This window comes from Epinephelus fuscoguttatus, linkage group LG23 (genome assembly GCF_011397635.1).
Source record: "Epinephelus fuscoguttatus linkage group LG23, E.fuscoguttatus.final_Chr_v1".
Lineage (NCBI taxonomy): Eukaryota > Metazoa > Chordata > Actinopteri > Perciformes > Serranidae > Epinephelus > Epinephelus fuscoguttatus.
The window spans coordinates 6,944,435-6,950,980 of record NC_064774.1 but is presented as its reverse complement, the minus strand read 5'-3'; positions in this window follow the sequence as shown (position 1 = coordinate 6,950,980).

The following is a 6,546-nucleotide window of genomic DNA, read 5'->3' as shown; positions in this document are numbered from 1 at the left end:
AATAACACAAACTATTGCAGACTGTTTCCACTGAAGAGCTCGATGACTAAAAAAACTTACCTTTTACCTAATATAATACATTTGTTTTGATCTCACCAAATAGATTTGTTGCATTGACCTAACCAGGTAGATTTGGTTGCCTTAACCTTACCAGGTAGTTTTGGTTGCCTTAACCTTACAAGGTAGATTTGTTGCATTAGCCTTACCAGGTAGTTTTGGTTGCCTTAACCTTACAAGGTAGATTTGTTGCATTAACCTTACCAGGTAGTTTTGTTGCCTTAACCTTACAAGGTAGTTTTGGTTGTCTTAACCTTACCAGGTAGATTTGGTTGCCTTAACCTTACAAGGTAGATTTGTTGCATTAACCTTACCAGGTAGTTTTGTTGCATTAACCTTACAAGGTAGTTTTGGTTGCCTTAACCTTACAAGGTAGATTTGTTGCATTAACCTTACCAGGTAGTTTTGGTTGCCTTAACCTTACAAGGTAGATTTGTTGCATTAGCCTTACCAGGTAGTTTTGGTTGCCTTAACCTTACAAGGTAGATTTGTTGCATTAACCTTACCAGGTAGTTTTGTTGCCTTAACCTTACAAGGTAGTTTTGGTTGCCTTAACCTTACCAGGTAGATTTGGTTGCCTTAACCTTACAAGGTAGATTTGTTGCATTAACCTTACCAGGTAGTTTTGTTGCATTAACCTTACAAGGTAGTTTTGGTTGCCTTAACCTTACAAGGTAGATTTGTTGCATTAACCTTACCAGGTAGTTTTGTTGCATTAACCTTACAAGGTAGTTTTGGTTGCCTTAACCTTACAAGGTAGTTTTGGTTGCCTTAACCTTACAAGGTAGATTTGTTGCATTAACCTTACCAGGTAGATTTGTTGCCTTAACCTTACAAGGTAGTTTTGGTTGCCTTAACCTTACCAGGTAGATTTGGTTGCCTTAACCTTACAAGGTAGATTTGTTGCATTAACCTTACAAGGTAGTTTTGTTGCCTTAACCTTACCAGGTAGATTTGGTTGCCTTAACCTTACCAGGTAGATTTGGTTGCCTTAACCTTACAAGGTAGATTTGTTGCATTAACCTTACAAGGTAGTTTTGGTTGCCTTAACCTTACCAGGTAGATTTGGTTGCCTTAACCTTACCAGGTAGTTTTGTTGCCTTAACCTTACCAGGTAGTTTTGTTGCCTTAACCTTACAAGGTAGTTTTGGTTGCCTTAACCTTACCAGGTAGATTTGGTTGCCTTAACCTTACAAGGTAGATTTGTTGCATTAACCTTACCAGGTAGTTTTGTTGCATTAACCTTACAAGGTAGTTTTGGTTGCCTTAACCTTACAAGGTAGATTTGTTGCATTAACCTTACCAGGTAGATTTGTTGCCTTGACCTTACCAGATAGTTTTGTTGCATTAGCCTTACCAGGTAGTTTTGGTTGCCTTAACCTTACAAGGTAGATTTGTTGCATTAACCTTACCAGGTAGTTTTGTTGCCTTAACCTTACAAGGTAGTTTTGGTTGCCTTAACCTTACCAGGTAGATTTGGTTGCCTTAACCTTACAAGGTAGATTTGTTGCATTAACCTTACCAGGTAGTTTTGTTGCATTAACCTTACAAGGTAGTTTTGGTTGCCTTAACCTTACAAGGTAGATTTGTTGCATTAACCTTACCAGGTAGATTTGTTGCCTTAACCTTACAAGGTAGTTTTGGTTGCCTTAACCTTACCAGGTAGATTTGGTTGCCTTAACCTTACAAGGTAGATTTGTTGCATTAACCTTACAAGGTAGTTTTGTTGCCTTAACCTTACCAGGTAGATTTGGTTGCCTTAACCTTACAAGGTAGATTTGTTGCATTAACCTTACAAGGTAGTTTTGGTTGCCTTAACCTTACAAGGTAGATTTGTTGCCTTGACCTTACCAGATAGTTTTGTTGTATTAACCTTACAAGGTAGTTTCGTCTTTTTAGCCCGAAGAAAACAGTAGTTTTATCATAAAAATGTTGTTTTTTCATATACATGCACCAAACTTACATGGGTGGTACCCTGTCAGGCCCTTTGCAAATAAAATTTATTACCACAACTTTTGATTGAATTATAGGTGTTGTACTGAAACAAGAAACACCTAGAGCCTTCCCAGGTCAATTTGACCAGGTTGTAAAATGGGTCACAATCCAGCAGATGGCGACAAACACACACACACAACCACCCACACAAAGATGCATACACACTCTAACCCCGCACACACACGCACACACTTCAAAGCATGACTTCACACTACAAATGTGATACTAAATTTCAAAAACAATGTTTGCTTACATAATGAATCAGATATTCCAAACCACACACACACACACACACACACACACACACACACACACACACACACACACACATCTCTCCCTGAACACATATATTAACATGATTATAGAAATTTACATAAACTAATACAATATAAAAGTTTTAACATGATAAAAAGGAATAACATAGTCACTCCAGGTAAATATTTAACATGATTATAGAAGAGTATCATGAAGCAAGTATAATATGACATTCAACACAGATGTATTAACATGATAAGAGAGTTAAATATAATTTCATAATTGCATAGTATTATTCAACATAATTTCATGACGAAACACAGCTTCCTTCAGTTTCATTTTAAAACTCGACATTCCAGCAATTGTGATCAAGTGTGGGGGGAGACTGTTCCAGTGAGCTACAGCTCTATACATAACTGACTTTTTAAGTGCATTGGTTCTCGGTAAAGGCAAAGTGAAGTTGTTACCTGAGGCATGCCTAGTACAATAACTATGTTTTTCATTTATTGGTTGAAGTTGTAAGAACAAACAAACAGGTTTATGTGAGGTATAAGTCTTTCTCAAGAACATTGTAAGACTATAAGCCAGTCTCTCCTCCACCAGCATCCATGCGAGCCTCGCGTGCATACTCATAACACTGTCTCTGATAGAGCACCGCAGAGCAAGGCGTGCTGCTCTGTTTTGAGTAAGCTGAAGTTTAAAAAGATCTTTCTTTGAGGCACTGGACCAAACTGTTGGGCAGTAGTTCAGATGAGACAGAACTAAAGAGTTAATTAATAGTTTGACAGTTGATTCATTCAGCAGATAAGTGCATCTTCTAATGTTCGAGATGTTTCTACTCATTTTGGACACTATATTATTAATATGACTAGACCAAGATAAAATTTCATCCACTGTTACTCCCAATAGTTTGGCTTCTTTAACCTGTTCTATAGCAATGCCTTGCATAGAAAGACACAGTTTGGGCTCAGACCTCAGTACATGATTAGAGCCAATAACCATACACTTAGTTTTCAAGACATTCAGTTTTAGCTTATTCTCCAAAACCCACTCTGAAACCAGCATTAATTCCTGTTGCAGTAACTTATTAACAGATGTAATGTTTTCTGCGGAGACATGCAATGTCATGTCATCCGCGTAAATCACAGAACCTGCACGCTTTAATGCATATGGCATGTCATTAACAAAGATGGAGTATAGTAACGGCCCAAGGCTACTCCCCTGTGGAACCCCACTATTCAGCGTTGCAGTGTTTGAGAGGGTGCCATTAAACATCACACATTGTTGTCGGTTAGACAGGTAACTTTTTAATAATTTAAGAGCCGAATCATTGAACTTATAAGCTGACAGCTTTCTGAGTAATAGCTTATGATCTATGATGTCAAAAGCTGCGCTAAAATCTAAAAGTACTGCACCTACAATCAATTTCTCATCAATACTTTTCAACCAATCATCAGTAAGAGATGTTAAGGCTGAGCAGGTCGAATAGCCAGTTTTGTAGGCATGCTGGTGCTCAGAATTAATGCTATTATCTTCGAAATATCTCTGAATTTGGTTAAAAAGGATTTTCTCCATAATTTTGCTTAAGACAGGCAAAATACTAATTGGTCTGCTCTTTGGTCCTGATAAAGGCTCTCAATGCAAAAAACGGAACAAATAATTGGACAATGACGAACTCATTATGCTTTATGAACAGCCAAATCAAGCCCAGTCAATTTGATGGTGTCATTATTGGCTGCCATTCAAAAAATAAAAATGGTTTCAAAGCAATTTTCTGACAAATCTTTGACATGTACCAGTCCCTGATAACCCATCAACATATGTCACTCTAAACCTATATCGAACCTATCTATAGATGAAAAAAAATCAGAATTTATGCTTGTTTTTACACACAAAAACACACATACACACACACACACACACACACAGATACACATTCTCACTCTCTCACACACACAGACACACACACGCAAAAAACTGAAACACATCACTGGATGATAATTTATTATTTATGATTTATAAACAGCCAAATAAAACCAGGTCAGTTTGACCCGGAAGCAGAGCAGGTGTTTTTATCTGCTGCCATTAAAAAAATAAAAACATGGTTTCAAAAGAATTTTCAGAAAAAACTTTGATAGGTACCAATCTTTGATAATCCATCATCATATGTCACGCTAAACCTGACTTTAATAAAAAAAAAATAAAAATCTGCTTGTTTTTAGACATAAACTCATAAAACACACACACACACACACACACACACACACACACACACACACGCACACTCATACACACACTCACGCACACAGGACAGACACATGCAAAAAATGAAACACATCATTAGATGATAAATTATTTTTCATGCTTTATAACAGCTTAATAAATAAGGGTCAGTTGCACCCTGAGGGGCTAGTAAACGAATCATGTCTGGGAGGATAACAAAAGGGTTAACCAAATCAGGTAGTTTTGTTGCCTGAACCAAATCAGGTAGTTTTGTTGCCTTAACCTAACGAGGTAGTTTTAGAGCAGAACTGTGAAATCGGTGGAGATCAACCCATTCTGTCATTACGGTATCTCAGGGGCCCTGTAAGCCAAAGCCTTTGCATGAAGTTGCTGCTTTAACTCTGCGTTTCTTGTCTCATAGACAAAAACAGAAGGAATTGCCTAAACATTCACTTTGAAGATGTCACATGACAGTAACCATCATAATACATGTTAGGTGTTTATACCCTCAGTTTATCTAGAGGACTTTAGAGGGCTGAGTACTCTTCTGTGAGGAGGAATCCCAAAAGCTTTCAGTGTTCCTCTTCCTGTAAAGTAAATCCTGTTGATATGGAAGGTGGGGACTTTTACATGTCTGGGCATTGTCTCATAAATAATCTACAAGGTGACCTCCACAGAGGGTTGCACACTTTTCATTGTCATTCAAAGAAGCTGAAGCACCATGGTAACATGACGTCAGACACCGAGGGGGCGTGGCAGACCATTGGTATTTGATGTCCTGGGAATGAGCCCGGGCTGCTAAGTACCATGGAGGTAAAAATCTTATCACACATGTTTGGTGTTTGAAAGTACAACAAGCTGGTTCTAATAACTGGGAGTGACAATGCTCACATTCACTTATCCTCCAGATAATTGTCATGCTCATTCCTTCCTGTGTTTTTGTCAGTGTTTTGTTGATAAGCAGCTGTATCCAAGAGGGTGAGGGCTGCACAGACAGTGCCTTTGTACAAGGCACTTTAAATATGTTCTCCAACCTCCCTTGGATTTGAAGTAAAGGCTGCAAAACATGCACACTCCCACACACACACACACACACACACACACACACACAGAAAAAACATCATAGAAATCATTTGTGTTCGACATCCACTCTTTCTTGCTTTCTGTTTCTGCACATAAACACACATACACACACACACACACGCACACACACACACGTACTCATATGCCCTTTGACATATTTCTACGCTGCAAATTATTTCCAGAAAGTTACAATATGTAACGGTACTTACAATAAATTACATTACTATCACCTTAAAGGCTACGGCTCTGGTATTTAACCATGTTCAGAATTTTATCATGAAATTCATACAGGTGAATATAATAATTAGAAGTACACTGTTGAATCACAGTAATATATGGGCTTTACCTGTGAGGTTAATGCAACCAATTGGCAAATCTCATTCAGGGCGGCCTATTTAAACTGCTCTGGCCTGTCCACTGTTGCTGCTTCCTCTGCAAGATGCTCTGCAACCCTTCTCCACCCCAGCTCCTCCTTTTCATGCTTAGTCTGACTTATCAATGTCATTTCTGTTTGTCATTGATGCTGCTCTGTTCAGTTCCCGGGGGGTCTTTGCTGCTGCTCCCTCTGCCTTAGTCTTTCCATGTGTGCACATGGAAGGGCAGGGAGGTGTGCTCACTCTGCCTTAAAGGGAAATTTCGGTTTATTTCAACCAGTCTCCTATCGTCCTAAATTTGTTTCAAGTGACTAGTGACAAAATAATAAAATAATAGTTAGCATGTTAGCCGTTAGCCTAGATACAGCCGGGGCGCATAGTAGCGTCAGACCTGATAAAACGTAAGTGAACGGGCAACCTTCAAGTGCAAAGTTAGTCCACTAAACAAGCTTTTTTTCCACAAAGACCGCCTCATATCGTTAGGATAAATGTCAGAGAACATATAGAAAACGACATGTAAACGTGTTGTCTTACCTTACCAGTGTGCTGCCATGTTTGT